The sequence below is a fragment of the Siphateles boraxobius genome, unplaced genomic scaffold (genome assembly GCF_051911475.1).
Source record: "Siphateles boraxobius isolate OS27281-9 unplaced genomic scaffold, OSU_SipBor_1 35, whole genome shotgun sequence".
In the NCBI taxonomy this organism is placed as follows: Eukaryota; Metazoa; Chordata; class Actinopteri; order Cypriniformes; family Leuciscidae; genus Siphateles; species Siphateles boraxobius.
In genome coordinates, this window is record NW_027508975.1 from 8,880,104 (window position 1) to 8,906,031 (window position 25,928).

At 37.1% G+C, this 25,928-nt stretch overlaps 1 protein-coding gene across 2 annotated transcripts in view; it reads left to right on the top strand.

Annotated features, from left to right (window-relative positions):
* Positions 1–9,310: 9,310 nt before the first annotated feature.
* The window catches only part of hpca (hippocalcin), a 51,960-nt gene continuing 35,342 nt past the window's right edge, over positions 9,311–25,928 (top strand). The window contains exon 1 of one of the 2 annotated variants that reach the window (XM_077196265.1): positions 9,311–9,613. The gene's annotated coding sequence lies outside the window, so the exon portion shown is untranslated. The remainder of the gene's footprint in view (positions 9,614–25,928) is intronic. The other variant, XM_077196266.1, reaches the window with a different exon arrangement.

Below are 25,928 nucleotides of genomic sequence, written 5' to 3' on the forward strand. Positions count from 1 at the left end.
TTTTATTTATTTGTTCATAAATCGGACTTCGCTACAGGTTTGGTTTACTATTTAAATAGTACTTAAATCTCTTTAATGAATACTTACCCAAGATAACATTTTTAAATGTTTTCAATTTTTAGCAGTAGCGCCCTACAGTATAGACAAAGTGTGCATTACATCCCATGCATAATTGATAGGCTGTGTTCCACTCACTGAACAGCTGAGAGGCGCGTGTAAAGAGATATGCACTCTGTTTTTGCCCAGCTAACCTACTAAGATCAGTACTGAAACACGTTCTGATATCCACACAAAAACTCACAGGGGTTACTCACATAAGCTCAACTTAACTCACAGGGGCTTTCAGGGCATGTTGAGTCATAAGACCCATCACAAGAAGAGTCTTATCTGACCACACCAACCCACCTCTGTGAATTTCTCTAGAGGTACAGCAGCAAGTCAAAGTCACCGTTTGGCACAGTTTGTTGTTTGAGGATATAAAGCCAATTACTCTACAGCATCACTTTAACAGGATTTACTGTTACTGTCATACGCAAATGAACTAATCTGGTGTAGGCTACTGTAGGTGTCTGCTGCATAGTGAGCCCTCTAATCCACATTTATGCATATTTGTACTGTAATGAAACCTTAACATGTTTATCATAAGAAAATAGTCTCATGTAGTGCTTTGTGACATCTTGCCATCAGCAACAGCAAGAGGGCAGCTCTGTGCATGTCACTGCACATGTGCTCTGATAATCGCTTCAGTCTCTGTGGGAAAGATACTTTGATCAAGAGTCGAACAGAGGAAGCTTTGAACTTCTCGGAATTATTCATTTATTTGGTGGTGATACATTCCTAAGAAAAGGTTACACATGTTCTGATATTCTGGAGTGCCACTGGATATGTCTCACTGATTATGGTTGTATATTTTTTTAGGCGAATCTCTTATTGATAAGCATAAGTTATTTAAAAAAAAATGCTCAAGGATTCCATTTAAAATAATTCACATTACGAGGACAATTCAGGAATGAATTATGCTCTTAAAAAGATGCATTGTGTTAAAAAATGTACTCCCAACCACTCAGTCTTACAGCCTAGTTGATGGCAAGATGATGTTCTTCTTCACTGTGTTATGTAATGGGTTCAGATTTGGGGAATATCCTGCAGGTCTTCCAGAGGATATGAGATGGTTGAATATTGTCGTGCTAAAGGGTTTTGATTTGTGAACGATTTATGTGTACGTTTTTCACACATGATCGTTGTGTTTAGGTAATCTCTAAATGAGTGTGCCAATTTAAATGCCAGTGTTTCCCAAATGAAACACAAGAGTTGTTAGTTTTGAGTGATGCGCCTAATGTAGAGAACTGTGTTTAGCATTTTGCAAAAAGTTTGTTTTACATTTGCAAACTGAGTGTAAAGCAGATAATGTGCTTGCAGTTTGCAGAATTGGTCGGAATATTGTAAGTAAATCTAGTCTGAGGTTGTGCTTTGTTTACTTAATGGTTTTCTAGGATGAGGACATGAAACGTAATTGGTCCATTTTGGACACAGCCAAAACTGGCCCAATTTGACGTCAACCAAAAATGTGTTTAAAAAATGGTAATTTATCCTTATAAATATCTCTGTATGTCAAGTCACCTTTGTTTATATAGCGCTTTATACAATACAGATTGTTTTAAAGCAGCTTTACAATGATAGGAAAATTATTCAGTGATGCAAACAGAGTTCATTACAGCTGTACAGCAACTCTAAAAGACCTTAATGTTAAGATAAAAATAATCATAAGTTGTCTAAATATGGCCAATACTTATACAGACATGCATAAGGTCATAGATCACCATCAGACTAACAAATGCAGGATTATATGGCTAGTTATAGCTAATAGAACATTATTTTATTGAATCAGACCTGCAACCCATTTGTTGATTGTGCACCAACATCGAACCACAGATTGAACCTAGCAGATATGATCGTAAAGTTGAATGTTTTTCTGTGTTCTGCCATTTTAAACACAAAAGAATAGGCCTCTCTGCTCCAGTAAACCTGATTAATTTCTCTTCATTTCCGAATTGAAAAAAAAAAGCACAAATTTTCATGGATGTGTCTGTGTGAGACTGTTGTTGATCAGAGGTTTGCACTGATGGGTGTCTTTGTGGGAGTGAACAGATAAAACAAAGTACCATGGAAAAAAAAAATCATTAGCTTTAATAATCATTGGCACAAGTGGCCATTTCTCGCTCCTGTGAGAAACACGACACCCATTTGATTCAAATGGCTACTGTTTACTTGAATGATAATAGCTGAGGAATACAGTTTATGAGGAGCATTCTGGGTCTGTGCAAAACACCCCGGAGAGCAGCAAGAGAGTAGTAAATCAGGAAAAACAGCTTAGACACCATCGTTCATCTTAAAAAACTTTCATAAATGTCTCTGTACGAGTAGCAAGTTTTGTATTTATTCCTAAACTGGTACTTATTTGCCTCAACACTTTTCTCACAGTTCTTACATCAACACTTTCATCCATCTACACTACATAAATAATTCAGCATTTTATGGGCTGCAGTATATAAACCACCGATATGCTTTGCAAAAACGTATTGGTCACTTTAAGGATGGTGCAGATATTGATTTTGAACTTGTGAAAGCCAACAAGCAAATGAATTGGGTTGGACAGGAATAATTTAGAATTACAGGAATAATAAGCCCATCTTTTAGAGGAAACTTATTACATTGCAATTGTTGAAAAAGTAAATTAATTTTTTATGTAAATATTTTTCGGTAAAAGCTCTGAGTGCATTTACATGTGCAACATCACACCGATTACTATACGTAATAACCTGACAGTAATGGTGAGAAAACCCATTTTATTGTTTTAATGCCACTTGTAAACTATCATAAGATAAGATACCATGATTTAACTCACCATCTTTATCTGCATTCTGGCAGATTATTCAATGTGCATTTTCTTTAGTGTCAAAACCAGAGAAAAATATTGTCCTGTTTTTTTTTTTTTCTTGTGCTGTGAGGATCTAAAGTTGATGTTTGAAGTTTGTGAGCTGACTTTGCATTTAAATGCCCTGGTCTTGACAAAAAGAAGTCTTATATAGCTTAATAAGCAGGTAACATTATACGTCATACAGATAACAAGCTTTTCACAACGCTTCTAAGCCTCCGCACAGACGAGCATAGAATTTAGACTCTGTTTCTGTTCAGATCTCATCAATATTGCAGCAACACTCTCCTGCTGCTGGTGGGCTCAACCATCATTATTAATTTAGCTTTGTTTTCTTTTTTTCTTTTTTCAGTCTCTTGCTGTTCAGCTGCTGTTGTACAAGACTTTAGGCTGACTCTGGTATGAGAGCTGGGGCTGCATTGCAGATGTTCAGTGTTTCTTGGCTTCACATAGTGGAATATTTTGTGACTGAGGGTTTTCCCACAACCTTACATCAACATTTGTCCTTTAAGTCAATCCGTTGCTAATAGCAGTAGTGACATTGACAAACACTTTAATAATTCAAACAGTCTGACCGCAAGTGCTCTTACCACCTACCCTCTAAATTCACATACAGCTGAATTTAACTGATAATGTTTGGCCGCTTTTGTTTATAGGCTAATGCTACATGACCAGAAAGACGCCCCTTTTATATTGACATTGTAATAAAAATTTACCATCCTTTTTCTTCGGGGTCAGTGATGCCATTAGTATGCACCAATGTCATCGCCTCCTCTTTGTACTGAAGGTACAGAATCACCAGGTATTTGATATAGATCCTGATGTCAAGCATGCAGGTTGTCCATGTTGCGAACATGCGTTGGATTTTAAACCTGCCATATGTAAAATTCCCTGACTGATAAACAAGGTTGAGAAAAACTGACACTGATGTAGCTTTCAATATTATGACTTAATTACAGTTGTTAGATATCTCATCTTTTTTGTAATGAACGTTTTGTTGTAGCAAATTACAGATAATGCATTATTCACTACTCATTATGTTAATCCAATACTTATTATCATGACTCATTATGTTAACTCATTATCCATTATCAAACTCTTTTTTTGTCTGTTGATGCTTAAGTTAGTGCATTAAACAACAATACTAAATGGACAAGCAATGTTGTAACCTTTTTTTAAATTATTTTTCTGAAATGCTACTGACAAATCCCATATTGTTAATTTTGACTTGCACTTTGTCATATGAACAACCAGTCAGTAAATCACAGTTCTAAGTTTTGTGTTTTATTCACTACATACAAACAACACTGTATGTGTATGACATTATTCAGTCAAAAATAAATGATTCATGATAGTCATTCACTCCACACCAGTAGTTCTCAACCTTTTGACACGAAGGTCTCCCATTGTCCACAACAATTGTCCAGGCCCCAGGACTTTTCCAATTGTTCGTTATTTACTGGATAAGGATTATTAAAATTTACAATTAATACCTGATAAAATATTTAAGAAATAAAAATTGAAGAAATAAACTATACAAATGTATATCCATAAACTATGGTATAAAAACACCTAACATGTCTAAAATGGCCATTTTAAGATTGTATTAAAGGTAGGCAATTTCGGCTATATAGCAAGCTAGCTTTGAAAGCATTAGCATTTGAAAGAGACACCATTAAATTAACTCACATCTCAAAGCACATAACATTACAATAATAATGAGCGTAAACAACTTACAGAGCTCTTACTTGTACCTGACTGCTGCAGATTCATTTCGGTATTGATAGTGTTGACATAAACGTGAACAGCTCAGAATAGAACGTCATGGGTTGCCTCCTCTAAATTACGGTTATGACATGGCGTGAACGCAGCATAAGCTCAATGTGTAAAAGGTGGCTGCTGTTTGTTTGTGGCAAAAAAATATATAATTTAAAAAAAACAATATTCAAATAATAAATATCTTGATTTTTTGTGGTTTTAGCTTATTTTAATGCTTGTTTTTTTCAATCTGAATTCAAACCCATCCCTTTCCTCATTATCTCTATAATTTGAGAGAAAGGGTGTGAGGTCCAAATCGAGGTTTATTAATCTGCTTTTGTGAGCACTCTCACTAATGTGCCTCCATGCACTGAGGAACATCCCTCTGCCCTTTCCTGTTGAAAGAGATGTTCTCCTCTAGACATTACCCAGCCCTGCCAATATCATAATTACAGTAACATCCTTTATATAGGGGGGCTGCTGAGTCTAAATGACTTCCACATCATGGAGAACACATTTCCTTCACTCTGCCCAGCATTTATTTAGCCTAACCCTTTGGTTAGACCACGTGGGCCACAGGTGGCTTTGACAGAAGACATGACTTCATGAGACTAAGAAGCATCTGCTAATATCAGTGATTGAAAAATGCAAATAACATACAACATATGCACACCGGTAGCTTATTTGACCTTTCAGTCTGCTTGGAGAATATCATTTAATATTGCTCTTCAAACACATAATGCACTGTGAAAAAGCCAAATGCACGAGTACAGCGAGAGCTTTGAGAAGCTCTTCTCATTCATCCGTTAGTTCCATTCAGCGGTTTGTGCATCCATTCCTAATGCTTTGCGCTCTTTGGTTTATACGAGAACATCCGCTCTATTCAAGGTCAGAGGTGAAAGGTGTTCTAGCACCTAGTCAAAGCATTAAGACTGTGAAAAGCTCATTAAATCAATCATCACCTTGTGCTTAAAAGAGGCAGTAAGTTAAGACCTGTGTGCTTGTGTTCAGTGACCACACTTGTTGGGGTTGGTCAAGCTTCTACTAAGATTATGGAGTGACTTGTCCTGCTTCACCAGAAATAGCTCAACCCGATAATCCCCTAACTGAGCAGAGGTGACATGAACAGCGTAAGGATTATCTGGCGCTGAGCGAGACAGTGGCCAGGTGAAAGTGCCGCCTGCTTTACAGGTCTCTGAGTCAGGCAGAAATGTAACACCAGTAACCCTTCACACGGTTTCCTTTGATCATGTGTTTTACCTTGCAGAACTGCATGCTATACTCTGAAACAGAGGGCTTCCTCACTGGAGGATTGTTAATTTTAATGTTAAGGATGCATGCTGAGAACTTATTCTTGTTTTCTTATTGATGACTGAATCTGTACCCACAGAATTTAATCTTCAGTTATTCATAAAATTTGTAACATGCTCTGCATTTGCTGTGTTCATTTACTAAATATCTTGGCTAATTTGATTATGCTTTCAGGTATTCAAATGTTGTGCTCTCAGTTGAACTCTTTTGATGGACTGGATTTTGATATAGATTCCCTGGTTTGCCTTAAATTCATTCTGCTTCATTTGGGTATTTTTCAGTTATAATGTCCAGTTTGCTCGTATATTAAATAAATTATCTCTCTGCTAAAGCTATAAGCGGTACAGGGCAGTTTATCAGACCGATTATATTGATGCTTATGGCATGGATATTGATAAGGATTTCCTGATTCGATTCAGATTTACAGACATTTAATTCTGATTTTGTTTTGATTCCGGTTCATTTGGGTGTATTTCAGTTATAAAAAAATTTACATTTAATCTTGATATTTTAGAAATTGATATCTGGATGGTTTAAATAAAGAACCAGAAAATCTAGATTTATCCAGCACTATTTAAACAATTGACAGATGCTTTTTAAAATGATGTACGGTATTCAAGGTATAGATTTTATTGGTTGGGAATCAAACATATTGAACCTTGGTATTGCTATCATGCTTTACTGTTTGAGATACAGGACAGCATTTTAGCATGTTTAAATCAATTTCACAGAATTACACAGATTTTTCCTTTAAAATCAGAACATGTACTATAATCTGCAGGTTTTGTCTATGGTGTTTCCTTCTTTGTGGATGACTGTTGTGATATTCTCAGGGACTTTGTGTCCAGTGTATTTCAAAGCTAAAAAAACAATAAAAAAACCTAAGGACAATGCAAAATCGTAAATACACAACACTAAAAGAGAGAAAATGCAACTCTAGAGCTTGGCTACAGAATAATGTTTGCCACAGCTAACAAACCAAGAGGGGAATCAGATGAGGTGCCGTGGAGAAATTCAGTCACATCAGTTTCTAATTCACAGAGAGAGAGAGAGAGAGAGAGAGAGAGAGAGAGAGAGAGAGAGAGAGAGAGAGAGAGAGAGAGAGAGAGAGAGAGAGAGAGAGAGAGAGAGAGAGAGAGAGAGAGAGAGCAACACTAATGCAATCAACATCAGCTGAGTCAGAGCTTTGGCCTGGGATAAGACTCCATGTCATCTCAATATACCAGTAACATGGCAAAACACACACACATACTCGCTCTCATAGATCATAACGTGACCATCCTCAGGATCTGTTCTCCCAGGATTTGATTAATGTATTTTCAAGTTGTTTGCCCAATCTTCCATGAGACTCTTTAGTCATGCTTTATGGACTAGACTTAGTAATGACCAGTGGTGTGATTTTAAAGCAGATCATTCTGTCTCATATTCATTTCAGTGGATATTAATATCTTAATTTGTTACAACTAGAATGTCTACTGTTATAATTAAAGTCCAATTTTTCTAATCTTGATCTTGGAATTTTAGAAATCGATATCGGGATGGTTTAATTGAAAAAACAAACAAACAAAAAAACTACAACAACCGAAAATCTATATTTCTATCCAGCACTAAACAATTGGCAGATGCTTTTTAAAGTGACTTACGCTCGATTCAAGATATAGATTTTATTGGTTTATATATTCCTTGGGAATCAAACCCATCAACCTTGGAAGTACTGTGTTATGCTTTACTGCTTGAGATACAGGAAAACATTTTAACAGAATTGGTCATTTTACCTCCTGTTCATTTCAGTGGACATTGAAATTTTAATCTGTTAGAACTGGAATGTTCACTGTTAAAACTTCACTATTAAAAATTCAGCTCTTGAATTTGACAATAGATTAACTAACGGGTTTGTACAAATCTAAGACAAAGCAGTTATATGAATTTCTTTTCATTTTATTCCTTTTTAATTCTTGCAAATTTGAATTATAATGCTTCATCATATTTGCTACCTCAATTTAAATCAAGAACCTGAACCTGAGGAAGGCAATTTCAGTTCAATTCTGAACCCTGTTAATCGAGAAGTTTTGTATGATATTGACTTTAAAACTATTCACGTTAAAGGGATGAAAATTTGCTGTTGATTTACTCATCCGCAGACCATCCAAGATGTAGGTGTCTTTTTTTCTTTAGTAGAACACCAAAGAAGATTTTTAGCTGAAACAGTGGTCCTTTGTGATTCATATAATGCAAGTCAATGGCTACCGTCACTTTGAGAGTCAAAAAAGCATATTCAGGGAAAACAAAATGAATACCTGTGGCTCCTGGCGACACATTGAGGTCATTATGCGATAGGAAGCTCTTGCTCCAGACTGCCATGAACGCGCTCAGGACCGTTTGCCGAGGCTTTGGATTACAGGTATAATGCAGTAAATAATGTTCAGTTTTGTGCACAGACAGATTGTTTCGCTTCATAAGACCTCAATGTATCATAGGGAGCCACGGGTATTAATTTTGTTTAGCCTGTAAATGTTTTTTGACTCTCAAAGTGACGATATATGAATCACGAAGGACCATGGTTTCAGCTAAACATCTTCTTTACATTTCTACTGAAGAAAAAAACACACTTACATCTTGGATGGGCTGAGTAGCCTAAACTAACAGCAAATTTTCATTTTTGGGTGAACTATACTTTTCACACGTTAACACAAAATGCCGCAAGTAGCTGCAAGTCATGATGTCAGAAAGAATGGAAGGTTTTTGTCTTGATGTTTGCCTTCCTGGTGGGTCATAATGCATCTTGAGCAGATCCTGCTGGGAAGCTGTTAATTAGCCGGATCTCTGTCAAAGCTCTGCTTGGCTGCTAGCCTTTAAGATCATGCATTAAGAAGTTTTAAAGCTACTTAGTCTCACACCAGAGAGATCTCATGGTTTGGATCCTCCTCGCTTTATTGTATTGCATAGTCATTTAGTGAAAGGAAAATCTGTTTTCTACATTCTGAAATGTCTAATGACTTAACACTATTAGAGCTCAGATTCCCAGTATCTTGTCACCGTGTTATTCTCCACCTCTCAGCAGTTGTCACGAGATCTACTCATAGCGGATTTATCTATATATCTATCTATCTATCTATCTATCTATCTATCTATCTATCTATCTATCTATCTATCTATCTATCTATCTATCTATCTATCTATCTCAACCATAATGCACTAGGTTATTGCAACTGCCAAATGTTTACAGTCAGCTATCATTCATGACTCCCATGTGAGCTTCTTTTTTTTCCAGAAGGTGTTGCTGTACCCCTCTAAAAAGGCCCAGACACAGTAGCAGAGGTCCCATTCGGCGTAGTGACATCTTATTAAAGCGGCACCACGTAATCCTACCAACACCCTCCCTTGCTTTAAATCCGCTCGTCCGGTGCAGTTCCGTAGACTCACAGCACAGCCTCCTCCTCCAGCAGAGCAGCGCCGCGGCTCGTGTCTCTACGGTAACATGGTGTGCAGCGCGCGGCAGCAGTAGACAGTATCGCTGGACCGTAAGAGAAGGCGCTCGCGCTGCTTATCCTGCTCTCCTTCCACAACATATCAACACATCGGGGGAAACTTCTCGTTTTTTGGGACACGGTAAGATGGCCAATCAACGCGTCCTGCGTACTTACTGTAAAATATTAATATTTTTTAATTCTTAATGACGGAACGTTGGCTCTCCTCTTGCAGTGAGTCTGTGTTGTCAAATAGCATCCCATCATAAGCACGCGTGAAATAACGAGAGATGGGGACCGATCCCAAATAAAGCCTAGTTTTAAAAAGCGACTAAATAAATGTAATTAGAATGGAATGACATAAAATAACGCGATTGCATTATTTATTTTTTTGACCCAGTGATTAATAGTTCACAACACAGGATTCGGGTCATTGTTCAGCCTCCGTGTCGTGTGAACAGTAGCCTACTTTATGAATTAATTGATAGTTTTGTGATTATGACGGATGTAAGGAATGTTTGGATGGGTCAGGGGTCGCGCTCGACGGATGTGCGCGCTTCCAGTAATTCTGTTTTTGGACAGTCAGGCGATGCTTTTGTTCGAAGAGCTCGAGGAAGCGGGACACGAATCCTGCGCAGGCAACACTAGGCTACTGGGATAAGTCATTAGCCTGCTCTAAAAGTGACCAATGTAAAATTATTTCGAATCAATTATCTACAATGTTTATTGAATTATTATGAGCAGTAGCATACTGTACATGCATAGGATGTAATAGACTCCAAAAGCAGTTCGGCGTGCAGTTCGCTCTTGGAAAAAAGTGACATACCTTTGCATTGCACAAGTGAGTGACAGAGTGAGTGTATATTTTATATATGAAGCATTTTTATGATGCTTTTAAAATAACCAGTTAGTTATTTATTCTTTTCGATTAAAAATGCAAAAAACAAACAAAAAAACAACAACAACAAAAAAACCAACCATAGGCTATAGCCTAGCTACCATGCTATAGCCTATTCTAATTGCTTCACTGCTATTATAGAAATAAATGAAAATAAACATATGGTCATGACATGGTCAATATTTTATTTTAATAGCCTGTTAATATGCACATAAAAATAACTCAAACAATCCAAGGTCTTAGGGGTCTAAAAAAACAAATCTAGACAAACCAATTAATGTATGCAATTTTGTTCCTTTTATTAATCTAAGTGACACATCCAAATTGAACTTGTATATGAATGGATCTTCTCCATGCCATTGATGTTGGTGAAGGCTACGGTTATGTAAGAAGATAAGAGTGGGAAAGACGGGCTCATCTGTAACAGTCTGTTTGTAATCAGGCTTTTGGTCCCACTGAATCCCTTCAGGACACACTTTATTCAAAGATGCACATTGATCTATGGAAGGGTTATGACATCAGGTCAGGGTGGGGTCTGTGATTTTTTCATGCTTAAAGATGTGCTGATAAGTGTGTGAGATTAATGTTTGTGTATGTTCTCATTAGGTAGATGCGGGTGTGGGGCTGAGTTTTTAGAATTTAATTCTAAATCATATTAAACACAAATTTCTATTTTTGTGTTCCATGGAAAAAATAAAACCATATGTCTTTGGAACAGTGATTATGGAGCATAATTCAGGTTTTTGGATGAAACATTTCTTTAAAGAAAATGCTTTCTTAAGTCTGGGAGAAAATAGAAGATGACAATGACTCAAGTGCTCTGTAGTTTCTGCATGCCATTAAACACCACCATTTAAAGTATGATCAGTGCTTAAGACACACTGTGTCTTGGCATTGGCATTGCCTTTGTGTGGCCAGAATCTCATGTGGGGGCTTTTTCTTGGATTTCTCTTAGAAATCTCATGGTCTCATTAGCTGTCTCATTAGTTCTCACTGTGCTGTTTTCTTTAGTTTTTCAAAACATGTGATCGTCTTTGGCATTGGTAAAAGGCTGAATAAAATGTGGATCTCATCCACTCAGTATAGGGAAACTGTGGTTTGCAGCACATAAAATGTAACTTTATGGCACACGTTATGGTGGAAACACTGGTCCATAAAACATCCACAATACTAGCTGTGAGTTAATGGACATTTGAGATAATATTAGTCATGGCACTTAATCTGAGATAAAGATGACATTCATGGTCATTGTTAAAATACATTAATGTGCCCTTTGTAATTAAGATAATCAAGATATAAATATGGAAATCAAATCACATTAAGTGTCATTAGTTTCAATGCAGCATTGAGACTCTTATTGCTGCTACAATACAAAAAAGCCTACAAAGATTTTTTAGAGGCATTTAAAAATTTAAAAAAAATTAGTTTTTCACTTTTTTACTGTCATATGTGTCAGCGCTATACCAATCATTTGAACACTGTGAGTAACCAAGCTCTGTGTGTGCCTTACTTGACCACTGCGTTCCACTCAGCCCAATTGTGGCTGCACTGTGGGATGTGATTGTGAGTTTGAGAACCTTTTCAAGGGAGGATGTGGCTTTTGCACCCCACTGAGAAGTTCTTGCTTCCTTTTTTTTATAGCATACCCAGATCCAGCCTTGCACTGGGCCTTCCATTAGACTACAGAAAGGCAGGCCAATTACTCCCAGCAGCCGCGTTGTGGTTGATTCTAAGGAGCTCTCTCAGAACCACTATGTTTTTCTGCTAGGGAAAGTGTGTGCTAGGATGTGAGTATTTGTGTGCTCAAGTGTTTCTAGGTTCGCCTTTGTCTGTGAGTAAATTCAATCGGTGTCATGCTGTTTTTAATGCTCGCTGGCTGCAGAGAAACTTAAGAGCAATATAAAGTCTGTGGCTATTGCCGGAAATGCATGAGTGCCCCTCTTAAAGTCCCCATGAAATCAAAATAGTCAACAATAGTTTTTGGGCTTTTAGTATGAATTAGGGCTGGGAAAAGATTAATCGCGATTAATCACATCCAAAATAAAAGTTTGTGTTTACATAATATTATGTGTGTGCACTGTGTATAATTATTTTTTATATATAAATACACATGTATACATATAAGAAAAAAAATATAAATTTATATATAAAAAAATTATATTTATATATAATATAAATTATAAATAAATATATACAGTATATACATGCAAATATTTCTTAAATATATACATGCATGTGTGTGTATTTATATATATATATATATATATATATACAAAATAATTATATACAGTGCACACACATATATTATGTAAACACAAACTTTTATTTTGGATGCAATTAATCGCGAATAATCTTTTCCCAGCCCTAGTATGAATATGTTAGCCTTAGGGTGTATTCACACCAGGAAAGTCCGATAGTTCACTTGCTTTGGTCCGTTTTTTTTTTTTTTTTGTTACGGTTCGCTTTCACACTGCTCCTTTTGCAAGTGAACCAAAATTTGTAAACAAAACCACATGTGTGTTGTGCCGACTCGGTGTCATTGGTTGTTGCGTTAAATCTTACCCAGATACAATAGTGCTATTTTCTGATTGGCTAACAACACCAGAGGAGACGTGCTTGATTCCTGCCGGTTCACAGTGAGAGCGGCGCGGCCAGAGTTTTGGGCGCTGCGGCATATTAAATATATTACAAATCGTTTTTCAGCATGAGAAATACAATGTGTGGCGGGAGAGCGTGACAAAAGACCGAAATGAGTGACTGTCACGCTCAATGCGTGACACTTGAGAGCCCTGTCACTCATTCATTCATTCATTCCATTCCAATGATGCACACACGACGCGCAGAAAGACGCACAACAGTATTGTGTGGCCAGACAGCGCGCCGGAATGGAATGTAGTAGGCTACAACAGATAACTTTCCCATAACGCAACTCCGACTACGGAAGCCTGTTAACTCAAAGGCGCAGTGCTTTCTTGCAATTGGGTCGGTTCATGTTCACACCGTACCGAGACCACCCCCTCGGCTAGGTCTCGGTTCGGTTGTTTGGTCCGCACCCGAGTTCGATTGCTGTATTCATAGCTGCCCAAAAGGTCCGCACCAAGGGGGTAAACTAACTAGAGTTCGATTCAATCGAACCAAACAAGGCAGGTGTGAATACACCCTTAGTTTTCACTATGAGCTGTTGTGCTCCAAAACAATTACAAAATTTGCATTTAGAAGATATTAGCATTAAAACCTTACAGTCTCTCACTTCTGCCAATATGGATCAATGATGTTGATGATGCACTTTGCACATCACCGCCCCCTACGCTATAAATAGACGCTGAATCTGCTGCTGAAATCGGTAACTTGTACATACATTTACTATTTTCTACATGGTGAATGGGACATAGTGAACTATATAGGGAATAGGGTACGATTCAGACAGTGTAAAAATGGTTTACATTGGGGCGAATGAAGTCTGGTTTTGCATTAGTGTCACGCGAACTGCCGCAGCGAACACACAGTCTGCTCCAGTTCAGAGACACGATAACACAGAGCGGATCATATGTGCGAGCCGGCGCAGACCAGAAAACGTATCGGACCCATTTGAATTCTGCACAGAATGTTATATTTTAAAGCGATATGGAGCAGATTAGGAGGAGAAATGGTTAGAGATTAGGAGGAAACTACGTCTTTACCGAGCTCAACGGCTCATCACGAGCTGTGTTGTAAACTAAACGCTATTTGCTATTTTAAAAAAGGGGAGGGGCTGTTCGATATGTCCCGCCCTGTCTTCCTGTTTTAGTGAAAATACAATAAATAATGCTGCGCATTTCAAGGCACTTCAGTTTCAGTAAAGTAACTTTCACACTTGCAACACTGAGATTAAGCTGCCCAAAATGTGAAGTTGTCTCAAGTACTTCTTGTCTCCTTTTCTATGAGGTCAAGCTGACCGACAGTGCTTCTCTACGTGGAGTTGAGAGAGCTCTTTCAGTGGATCTTCCCACTGTTCAGCTGGCTTATTTTCAACATACTGAGCCCTGGTGAGTCAGTTCCTTTTGCTGTCATATCTTGGACGACCTTTCATTGACACTGGGGAGTTAAGAGGACCTCTTGAACTTGATGAGAGTTATACTTGGCATTTAGGGAGGACTTTGCTGCAGACAAAGATAAGCAGAGGAAAGCAAATATAAAGTCAGTTGCGTAGGGTTTTCCTCATTTGAGAAATACTGGTTCTTTGTGCAAATTGCGATATACGATATAATAAACAAATGATTTCATGAGTCAACTTGCTTGGTCCTAAAGCAAAATGCACACACAGATTAGTGACTATTCTGAAATGTGTATTTCTCAACTCTAACTAGCAACAACAACTAAATGATTGATAACACTTATAATGATCAATAAGCCATTTTCCGTCATTACAATTGAAAGCTATAAAAAAAATTTAAACATTTATTAGGCTTCAAAATAAATGTCATATTTACCTGTGCCCTTCCTGTCTAACAGGTAGTACATACAGAAATTGAAAAAAGTTATCAAACAGTCTGCGCTTCATAAATTATAAATGATATATAGACTAATCCTTATTAAAGCTACAAAAGTTCTTTAGTCAAGAGCAGTGAGTAATTTTCTGTGTTCCCTTTGTTATTTGATTAACTTTACTGACAGAACACTTTATTGACTGCTTGCCCTTTAAGAGCAGCCGCTGCTGACAGAGACGCGGATCTCACTCGCGCCTCATTCTCGCACAACTCTTTACGTCCATCATAAGACTGCTCTTATGTTATGAAGATTCTTGACAAAACGGCATTTTGGCATAATTGTGTTATTGTTCATTCAAGCTTGAAAGATATTATATAGATATAGATATATTATTCTGGCGGGTGGTCTGTGTATGCGATTGATACTGGCACGCGTCTTTCTGTGAGTCACAGGCAGGACATTCACAGGCAGCGCACTCTCTTTTGACTTGTCGCCCATAAATGGTTAAAGGCATTTGCACGAATAAGAGCGGGATCATGTAACACTATTTAAAGGATGACACAAAATAACAGATGCTGCGTTAATTGCGTTAACAGCCATAATTAGTTTATTTCATATAAAATCACAGCCTTTTGCATCATATAATTGCATAGGCTTGACATCGCGATTGCGATATGATTAATCGTGCAGCACTAGTGCAAACGGAGAAAAAGTAAGCATTGTAGTGCATTCAGCACAAATTTTTTTTTCTAATTTGTCATTTGTTTCCCTGAAACCTTTATTTTTAGGTGACACAGCATCCACTCCACAAGGTGTCAGTAAAAAGTTAAAGCCCAATGTTGTATCAGTTATTTAGGAAGATGAACGAAAGTCAGTGAAGACAAAAGAAAAAGCGCACTTTAAAAATACACGACAACTGGAGTACTGATAGAAAATTGTGTTTGAGCATTACTTGCACAGCTGGACGTTTCTAAAACTTTTAAAGAGCGCGATTACCTGGTTGAGGTGTGTTTAATTAAGGTTGGAGATAAACTCTGCAGGACGTTGGCCCTCCAGGAGCATTATTGGGAATCCCTGCTCTAGAGTAAATCATAAGGACTCTAATAACTTTGACATACTATGAGTATCCTCAAAGGATTTACGGATACTAATATACAAAATGAGAGCAACCGTTGAAGGTCAACACACACAATTAGTCTTCAGACTCCCTTGGTCTGACACACTGATGTCGAGAGTCATGTCAAGATATGATAGTGGGCAAAAGTCAACACAGTTTACACAGACATAACCGTTATAGGATCAAGTAAGCCAACCGTATGGCACATTTGTTCCCAGGCATGGGGATTGTGGGGGTCTCTTCCTGCTCTGTGACTGTGTGCTGTGCTACATGATAGCGGTTGAAGGAGAAATTCGTGCTGAGGGGGCAATTTGCGTTCTGACGAAAGGGGATGTGTATTTTTAGTCTTGGCCTCATCACGACAGGAAATGGGATAGTAGGCTCCATAATGTCTCAACTAACATACTTTTAAAGACATTTCTGTTTCCCTTTCTCCCAACCCTTGACACAATTTCCCAAGGCCTCTCCCTAAACAATAGGTGGAATAGTTCATCCTTATTTGGGAATGTTGTGGCAGTATAGTGTGATGTCCTCAAATAGCTTTAGCATATAGATTTGTGTATTGCAAATATATCTTAGCCAGACTATATTCACTTGTAAATCACTGTATGTTTGTTAATCGAAAAATAATGTTTAATTGAATCCAAATTGGATTTGCATAGCCATATTGAGTGATACACTCTCATTAACTCTTTCCCCGCAAGAGTTATATCTTTTTTATCAACACTTGAATGTGGGTAAGTTTCATAAAAAAGCAGTATTTTGAACAAAAATCTGATTTTTTTTTTTTAAGACTACAATGTGCATAAGCAATGCTTTTATCGCTTGTTTCTGAATTTTTTTCCGGTGTTTTTGATTCTGAGATTCTGTACTCTTTCAGAAGATAAATAATAGCGCCCCCTACCGTATAACAGTGAAAACACGGAAACACCAGAAAATTCTGTCAATGGCGGGAAAGCATTGTCTCATAAATTAAGGAAAATTCCGTAAATGTCGGGGAAATAGTTTAAATAAGGTAAAGCGTTGTCGAATAAATGACGGAAAGTTCCAAATGGTCGGGCAAAGAGTTCAAATGAATACATAAAGGGTTAGTTCACCCAAAAATGAAAATTCTGTCAGTATTTACTCACCCTCATGTCGTTCGAACCCCGTAAGACAACTGACTCGAGGCCCACAGAGAAGGAAATGAATAGTTGAATTAAAGTCATTATTTTAGTTTTTTTGCTCACAAAAAGTATTCTCGTCGTTTGATAAACTTAAGATTGAGCCACTGAAGTCACTTGGACTATTTTAACGATATCTGTAATAACTTTTCGAGGCCTGCAAGTTCAATCCCTCAAGAAGCCTATGGAGGAGTGATCCAGCTCTCAGATTTCATCAAAAATATCTTAATTCATGTTCCGAAGATGAACGAAGGTCTTACAGGGTTGGAACAACATGAGGGTGAGTAATTACTGACAGAATTTTCATTTTTGGGTGAACTATCCCTTTAAGGCACCACCCAAATACTACAAGATAATCGAGCCGATTTTGGTCCCAAATTGTCCCCTTCCGACAACCCTATAGGTAAAATCCAGATTATCTTGATGATTCTACAGAAAATTTCATCAGATTTTCCTGTGGTGTGAGGTGTGTTAAGAGTGGAGGACAAACATGCAAGTACTCTGTAGATTGTCATGTGGAACAAAACGATACCAAATCAGAGAGTGAGAGATTTTGCATGATTTCCGGTATTTACAGTCAGGACTCTGGTTGTTTGTGAATGGAATCTATTATTGTGCGGTATGTGGTGTGCTGTCTTGGTCACATCCCGGCACCCCACATAAAGCTCTAAAAACTGTTTTTTTTATCATAATGTTTTTGGCTTCTAATAATCTGATAAGATTTTTAAAATCTTTTAGTGTGGGCCAGCCTTTAGTCTATTGTACATGTTTCATTTCTCAACCATGAGTTTGCAGAGTTTGAATCCAAATCTCAGGCGGGATAGGAAATAGTTACTTGTCTTGCTGTCCTGTCATGGGACATGCTGAGGTTGGCATACCGGGCTGATGCCTGGACATCCATAAGGGTCAGCACTTTGACGATCTGGCTGAATCTGGCCACTTTGAAGCCTGTTTTGTTTATCGTTGGAGACATACGAAGTGAGAGATCAGTTCTCCTTGACCTGAATACTATGGTGCCCTGGGCAATTAAGGTGTGGTGAGAATAATTACGATGTGGGATGGAGGGTGTCCTCTGAGTCTGGCACATATCAGTGTGTAGTGTTAAAAATGGGAATGAGCTGCACTACATTCTGCTTCCAATAATGGAAACTTCCAAAAAACCCGTTGAACTGTGTGGCATGACAAAAAAAAAAAAAAAAATTCACAGACCAAGTTGAGACCTGATATCTCTGTAAAACGTGAAGAGGATTTATTTTTTGCTGTTAATCCACACATATGGATTATTCGATGGGTGATACTTTGAAATCTAGATATTATGGTTGCTTGAGTTTTTGGCGATACCAATATGACTGATGAAAGTAGTATTGTCAAATGATAGCAAATAAAATATCTTTCAGCATTATCATTTGCTATTAATTAAATTCAGTTGATGAATTTAAATGTAATATTACACATTTCTAATCATAATTCACTGTAAATGTTTGAAAATACCAATGCACTAGACCTTTTAAAGGCTGTTAGTAGATCAGCTTTTGGCTGGTAATCTCAAATCAGCCTGGTCAATATATCACTGCTAGATATATAAATAACTACTAGATATATAAATGATATAGTTTAATGATGGCAAATTATGAAATTAAAGATGAAATAATTAACAAAATAAATGAAAAAATTGAAAAATCTTAAAAAATATGTTAAAATATACAAATATTATACATCTGAATAATTGATCTGGATGATAAATTGGAGTATCAATTTCCACAAAAAAATATTCTTAATTTTATTTTCAAAATGACCAATATTTAACAAAAAAATATCAACAAGGAAAAACAAGCTAGCAGTGTTTACATTCATTCAGCATCTCAAGTTGAAGTTAATGCAGTATGACACTGGACTAAGGGCTTTTTTGAATTTTATCCAAAAGGAACATTCTCAAAACAAAGCTAAATAAAGCTCCATTAAGATCACCTACAAGCTTGTTCATTTAAAAGTGCCAGCCTGAAGAGGTGAACTCCCCAGGTGAGTCTTGGTTCCTCCCAAGCTTTCTCACGAATCTTACCTAAAGATCTTAAGGAGTTTTCCCTTACTATTGTCACAGCTGTGGGTTTTTCCGCATGTGGATTTTAAGGCACTATTGTGTTTAAAGTTTGTTTTTAATGATTTGCATTTGTCAAAATGGTTAACTATATTTAAAATCAATTAAAATTGAATTAAAATTATGGCTTAAAACCCCTGATACGATGTAGTCATAGCCTCAGAGACTACAGATGGTGCTCTTCTGCTTACGCTCTCTCCACTGCCTGCTTTCTCATTCCTCATTAGTGGATTCTGAAATGTTGGTAATGGAGGATTAAGGAACATGTCAGTAGTCTGGCACAATATGGCAATTGGCACAAGTGTCTGTCGGAAGAACAGATGTGATTTGTAAGTCTAGCAGTTGATGAGTGCCTGAAGACCATCAGAAACCAAGTTAGCAGAATTCACAAGCTTAGACAAGAGACTGCAGGCTGAGCTGTAGAGCACAGAGATGTTCTAATCAGAGTTGGTGGTTTAATGTGATTGTCAGCAGGAATACTGAGTTTTTGCCTCTGGGAAAACTGATCAAATTCTGAGCAGAAGGGAAAAAAAGACAGAAAAAAACCCTCCAATTTCCCCTCTTTCTTCATACATAATAATAAAAACAACTGAAATTAATGAGCAGATAAACCCCTTCACTTTAAACCTCTCTCCAATTTGCGTCAACCTGTCAAGGTTTATTTTTCCTTGCATAACTAATGTTTTGCTCTTCCCTTGTAAAAAAGAAATGTGCTTAATTGCATTGAATATGCACTTTTGTTGTGTACTTCAAATCCTAAAAGCATATTTTTACTTGCAGAAAAATAACATTAATGAAATAAAACCTCTCTAAAAGAGAGTACACTTTCATGACTGTTAAAAAGTGCACTTTGTTTGCCTTTTTATTATTATTATTGCTATTATAATTATTATTTTAAACCATTTTTTATGTACCATTACTGTTAATTAACATAATCTAAGGCAATTTGTTGTTGGTGAGGGATTGAAAATGTAAAAAAATGCAATCTCTCTACAATCAATAGCATTTGTCTTTGGAATAAAAATAAAGAGAGAAGAAAGTGCACTTTGTAATAGATTGTAATAGTTACCATGAAGGCTTCTCAGTACATTTGGCAGTACACTTTAAGTTTATCATATGTCAAATACAATAGAAGTTATTATGAAATTACATTTAAAGAGTCCAACTTAAGTGGGTCAAGTTCAACTAATTGCATTGAATATAAATTCAAACTATAATACATTTTCATTGAATTGTAAATAACATGCAATTAAGGGCCAGGTTTACTAACAGCTTGTGCCAGTGCAAACACTCTGAACCCTCTTCAGGGATTACTAAAGACACGCAGTGAAAAATTAGTGCTGAAAAGGTGTGCACACAGTTATTTTTGTGGCTGTATTGCATATGCATTTGTACGAGTTTCCCTTTGAGATGCCAAATTAATGGGAGGAGAGTATTTAAATTAATCATGCAAGGCGATTTGGTTTGTGCTTGTCAATTTACTGGTATTTACGCCTTAATTAAATGCCCCGAAAAATGTCTTAAACCAGACACTAATTTGTGCTACTCCTGGTAGATTGATTTGGTCATTATGGAAAAGATCCGGCTGCGTCTGTTCTTAATATTTGATATAGAAGTCTTGATGTGTCTTCCGATATTGACGGGATGATATCTTTGAATACTGAATTGCTCACAGTCCTTATAACCTCCTTCACTAATAAGATCAGACTCTCTGCGAAAAGCTATTTGTGTTGCTTGAGTTAGTACACCGAAAGCTGATGAGTGGGATTTACAGCTGCAGAATGACTCGTGCAACAGGTAACTCCAGAGGGACGAATGATACGCTGCCTTCGCTTTGCTCCATTGCGTTGCATGTCCCAGGGGAAAAAGGGGAAATCCGAAGCAAAGAGTTACATTCTAATTACGTTACCTCCATAATTCAGGCTCCCTTGAGCTAATGTGCAGACGGCAGAACAGGAAATTACAACAACCCAAACCATTAAAAACATGGCTGCTGTTTTTAGGGAAACTGCCCTGGGTGTCCTATGTGTTTCTTTACCCTGGTCGTGACTAATGACCTTCAGGCACAGTTTGAGGAGATACTAGAGATCAGGAATGGGCAGCAGCAGGCCTTTGGAGTGATTTATGTGTTTGTGTCTTCTCCTGGCTGAGCAGTCAGCCAGTGTTGGACTGGTTTGCAGGAGGCCGCCACCGAATCTGGCAGTACAGTATAACTCAGAAACCGATCCCTCAGCAACTTCAAGCAGGCAGACGTTTGAAGCAGGAATGAATGGATTTGTTAAACATCAGTGGTTTTGCAGAGGTTTTAAAGTAACTCTCTGGGGTGAACCTAAATTGTGCTAATTGCAATATTTTGATAAACGTTGCCATATATATTTAATGCATCAACGATAACAGAATACTAGACCTTCTGTGAGCGTTTGTGTAAGCAGGCTGTGCAGAGTAAGGTGTTATCTGAATTAATCTGTGCTTGTACAGCTGGGAGATTATCCAGTTGACATATCTCTATGTTGATGTTATGTTGGCATAAAATGCGCATGGAGGTTAAACTAGGGTAACTGTGCGGTATTTTTCCCCCCAATTCTGTTATGTCTCTGTAATCTTGTCCACATTCATATTAGGAGCTGATAAGAGTAAAGTGGCATTTCAAATGGCTTGAAGTTATTAATTTAGCACATTACAATTTTTTTTAAAGTCAACATGAAATGACATTCATAAGACATTTTACTTATGTAATCTGACCTTTCTGGGTGAAATGGGATATACTGTGATTAAAAAATGTTGAGAGAGAGAGTTGATTTAATTCATTGGGAATTGATTGGATCATGGAAAAACAAGGTTGTGGAGAGGTTTTTATTGGCTGAACTTTAAGCAGCCTTGATTTACTGTATGTCAGCTGAATCCGAATTGTAAAAAGAAATATTTTAGTTATGAGTTGTTAGGTTGTAGTCTAAATTGAGAAAAAGAGTGATGTAAAAAGGAAAAAATTTAAAGATGTAAAAAAACTCAAAATTTTATGATAACCAGGTACCATTTTTTTTATGTTAAACCAACAATATTTTCTTATAGGGATGCACCGAAATGAAAATTCTGGTACACGTGGCTGCAAACTGATACCGAAACCGATTATATTTTTGTATAATTGTATTATTTAAAGACTTTTTAATTGAATACAATAATTTAATGAATCTGAAACAATAAGATGCAAAAATTGGACAGAAAATAGGCCTATATTAAAATAATTTCAATATATCAATATATTATTCTTCATTTAGTTCTATGCAACATAACTATTTATGATAGTCAGATTTAACAAATTAATTTTTTGACCAGTTATTAAAATAAAGTAGTCCTACAAATCTATTATTATCAGAGCATGTGAGCAGATAGCAGGGAGTGGATTAGCCACACACACAGAGCAGAATATTGAGTAGAGAGCGCATATGGAGCGACTGATTTGCTTTCTTAGTGTAGAAAAGCCTGCCTACGGTTCTAATGCGTAAAAATTATGGGAAGTGCGCTAACTAGACGGGATTTAGACTTTAAATGTAAAGTTTGCGAGCTAATTTCATCCATCAGATCGAAAAATGTGAAAAGTTCATACATTTACCCACCCATAGGAATGCACAATATATATTGGCCACCATATCGTTATCGGACGATATATGTTAATTTTTAATGTTATCTTATTGGCTCGATAAGAAAATCTAGCCGATATATTAGACCCTATAAAATATAGGATGATTTCCTTCAGCTGAGACACTTCAGATGCGTACTGTTTGTCATGATGGTTTTGAATCGCTTGAAATATGATTGAAATTCCTTCAAAAAGGAAAATATGGTTAAGTGCAACATGTGCAGCGCAAGTCTGTCATATAGGTTATCAAAAATTAAATAAAAATTTGGATTTAAATTTATCGACTATATTAGTTATCGGCTCTCAAATATAAAGAATTATGGGTTATCGGTATCTGTATCGGTATCGATACATACCTAGCCAAGACCCTCCCCTCCAAGAAATCAGGACAGAAGTGGTCAAAAGTGGACAAAAGAGATGGATTAAAACTCCAGGTGTGAACGGTGTCTCCCTCATCTACTTGTGATCCGATCAACCAAAATGCATCTTAATACCAGGTATAAACAGGGCCTAATTCACCATTACTCTCAGTCTGTCTTAAAAATTAATCAAGTTTTAGGTATTGTGTCCACATTGAAACATAGATCATTATAATAACTGACAGATTGTTCATATGACAGCTTTGAGGGTTTTTTGCAATAAACTCTCTTTAAAGACTCTTTATCATGTCAACATGTTTTTCTTCCACGCTCACTGTAGTTTTAATATCTCTATAGCTTAAATAAGTCTTTCAAGTTACTTTCAGTACCTGTCGATAATTTAGCCATCCATCATTTGTTGCTTTTGGGCACTCCGCAAGAGATAACACCACTCTATACCCTTTGGGAAAACAATGGCACGAAATGTAATTCATACTAGTCATTGCCTGGGGGGTCATTAGACAAATGATAAACCTCTTTGTTGTTTCCCACTCCCTTACACATCTATTCTACTTTGAGAAGGCTGTAAGTCAAACTGTGGTCATTGTCCAAACTGCACAATATAGGTGTGGTTCTCTCTCAGTTCCAGTGGCTTCTGTCTTAGAGCATTTCTTCCTTTTGAGCGTGATTAACGCTAACTTAACGGCTGAGAGCAAGCGCACATCTTATCTGAATTTTAAAATGGATAGAGAGATTTCAGGTCAAGGGGCTGCTCTTCTCTGCAGTATTTCAGAACAGTGAAGTAGATAAGCTGACTTTTATGAGCGCTGTTGCAGTGTTGCATGTGTGTATTTGTGTGTGTGCGTTTGCTGTCTTTACAGACCGTACAGTAAAGTCAACCTGGGACCCGACGTAACGAAATGAATTATGTTTTGGCCTGAGTATGTTGCAGATGAATAGAGGATTGGTATTGGCACTTGCAGACTCCATATAAAGCTCTATATTGCGATATAAAACCCACCGCCAAGTACACATCAATAAGGTGTCAGGTAATAAAGCTAAAGACACGGGTCAATGAGCTCTTAAGAGACCCTATTGTTATCTATTGAATTCCCCATCTATAACATGAAACTCAAAGGAGGCGAATCTTGATTAGTCCCTGAGAATGCATTTTCATGAATCTCAATGCTCTTGAAATCTTTGAAACTGAATGCCTTTACACAGCCTGCTTTGCCATCTGGGCTTTTGCTTGCGGCATGATTTTAAGTGAATTCAAAAAGGTTGATGTTTGTTTTGAAAAATACTTTACTTTAAAAGACTTTCGTTTAGAGATGCACTGACAGGTTTTTTTTGAACAATCAGTCGCTCTGGTGCATTTCTCAGATCACAACTGAAATTCTTGAAACTACTTGTTCATCCTCCACACCATCTAGTCACTTTTGCATATCATAAAAGCAATTTCTCATTCTTTTGAACAAGTTGCAAATGCTTTTGGTACATGCAGTTGATCATGTAAAGTTGTCTGCTGTTTCCTACATTAGCAATTGCTAATGTCATGTTGCTCACACGTTCTCTGTTGAATAGTCTTACCCCTCAAAAGATCTAGCCATTAGTTCATTGCATAAGTAATGTCAAGTTTATTTTCTATTCATTCTATTACACTTTTATTGTAAATTTGTCCTGAATTGATGAATTGTGAATTTGAAATTTCAACCAATCTAAAATATCTCAGAGATGCATGTCATTATTCTTCAATTGGAAAGCATATTTAGACAGAGCATAACACAGAGTTACAATTTCTTTGGTGGAAGAACAAGGAAACAAACAATTCAACAACTGGGAAGAAGAAGATGAGTAGGGATATGTGGTGGAAGGGTAGGGAGGCAAAACAGAGGAAGAGTTAGATAAGTCAAAGGACATAGGCACGTTTCTGATAAGGACCATTGTGGACCATGTTCTTAAATTATGACCTTACAATGGCTGAGGCGGGTTAAAAGGTGTAGCCGAATGTTGAGAGAACAAACGCTTCCTCAGTCATTCAAGCATTTCGTAGACAGAATGGGTATGTATTTCAACAATGTGCACTATACTCTAAAACTGTATACCAACTGTAATGGTTCATTTTACAGTAAAGTAAATAAACTTTATACAAATATACACACATACATATGTATACATACAGTATATATAGTTGTCTTCTTTTCTTTTATATATCACAATGACATTGTACTGTAATTTGTTGACAGACCAAAAGTAAATGCATAACTGTGAATCCTGTCCAGTCTCTTGCAATCAATGTCACGATCCACACACGGGAAACAGGGGTTAGATCCAAAAGCAGTATTTAATAGGGTAATCCATAAATCATAATCCAGTCCAAGCAAAGGTCAAAATCCAAAAGGCAATCCAATACAAGAAACAAAACAAGAAACAGGCATCAGAAGTGCAGTGACATTAAACAAGGACTCTGTGACAATGCCTGAACAGACAGGGTATAAATACACAGATACTAACAGGGTGAGTGAAAACAGCTGTGTGCGATAATCAATGATGACGGGTAACAGCTGAGTGCAATAAACAGTGATAGGTACAGACATGGATTGTGGGGAATGCAGTTCCAGAGTGAAAGGTGACAGTATGGGGAAGAGACCTCTAGTGGACACCTGGGGAAACACAAACAAGACACTGTGACATAACCCCCCCTCTACGGAGCGGCTACCA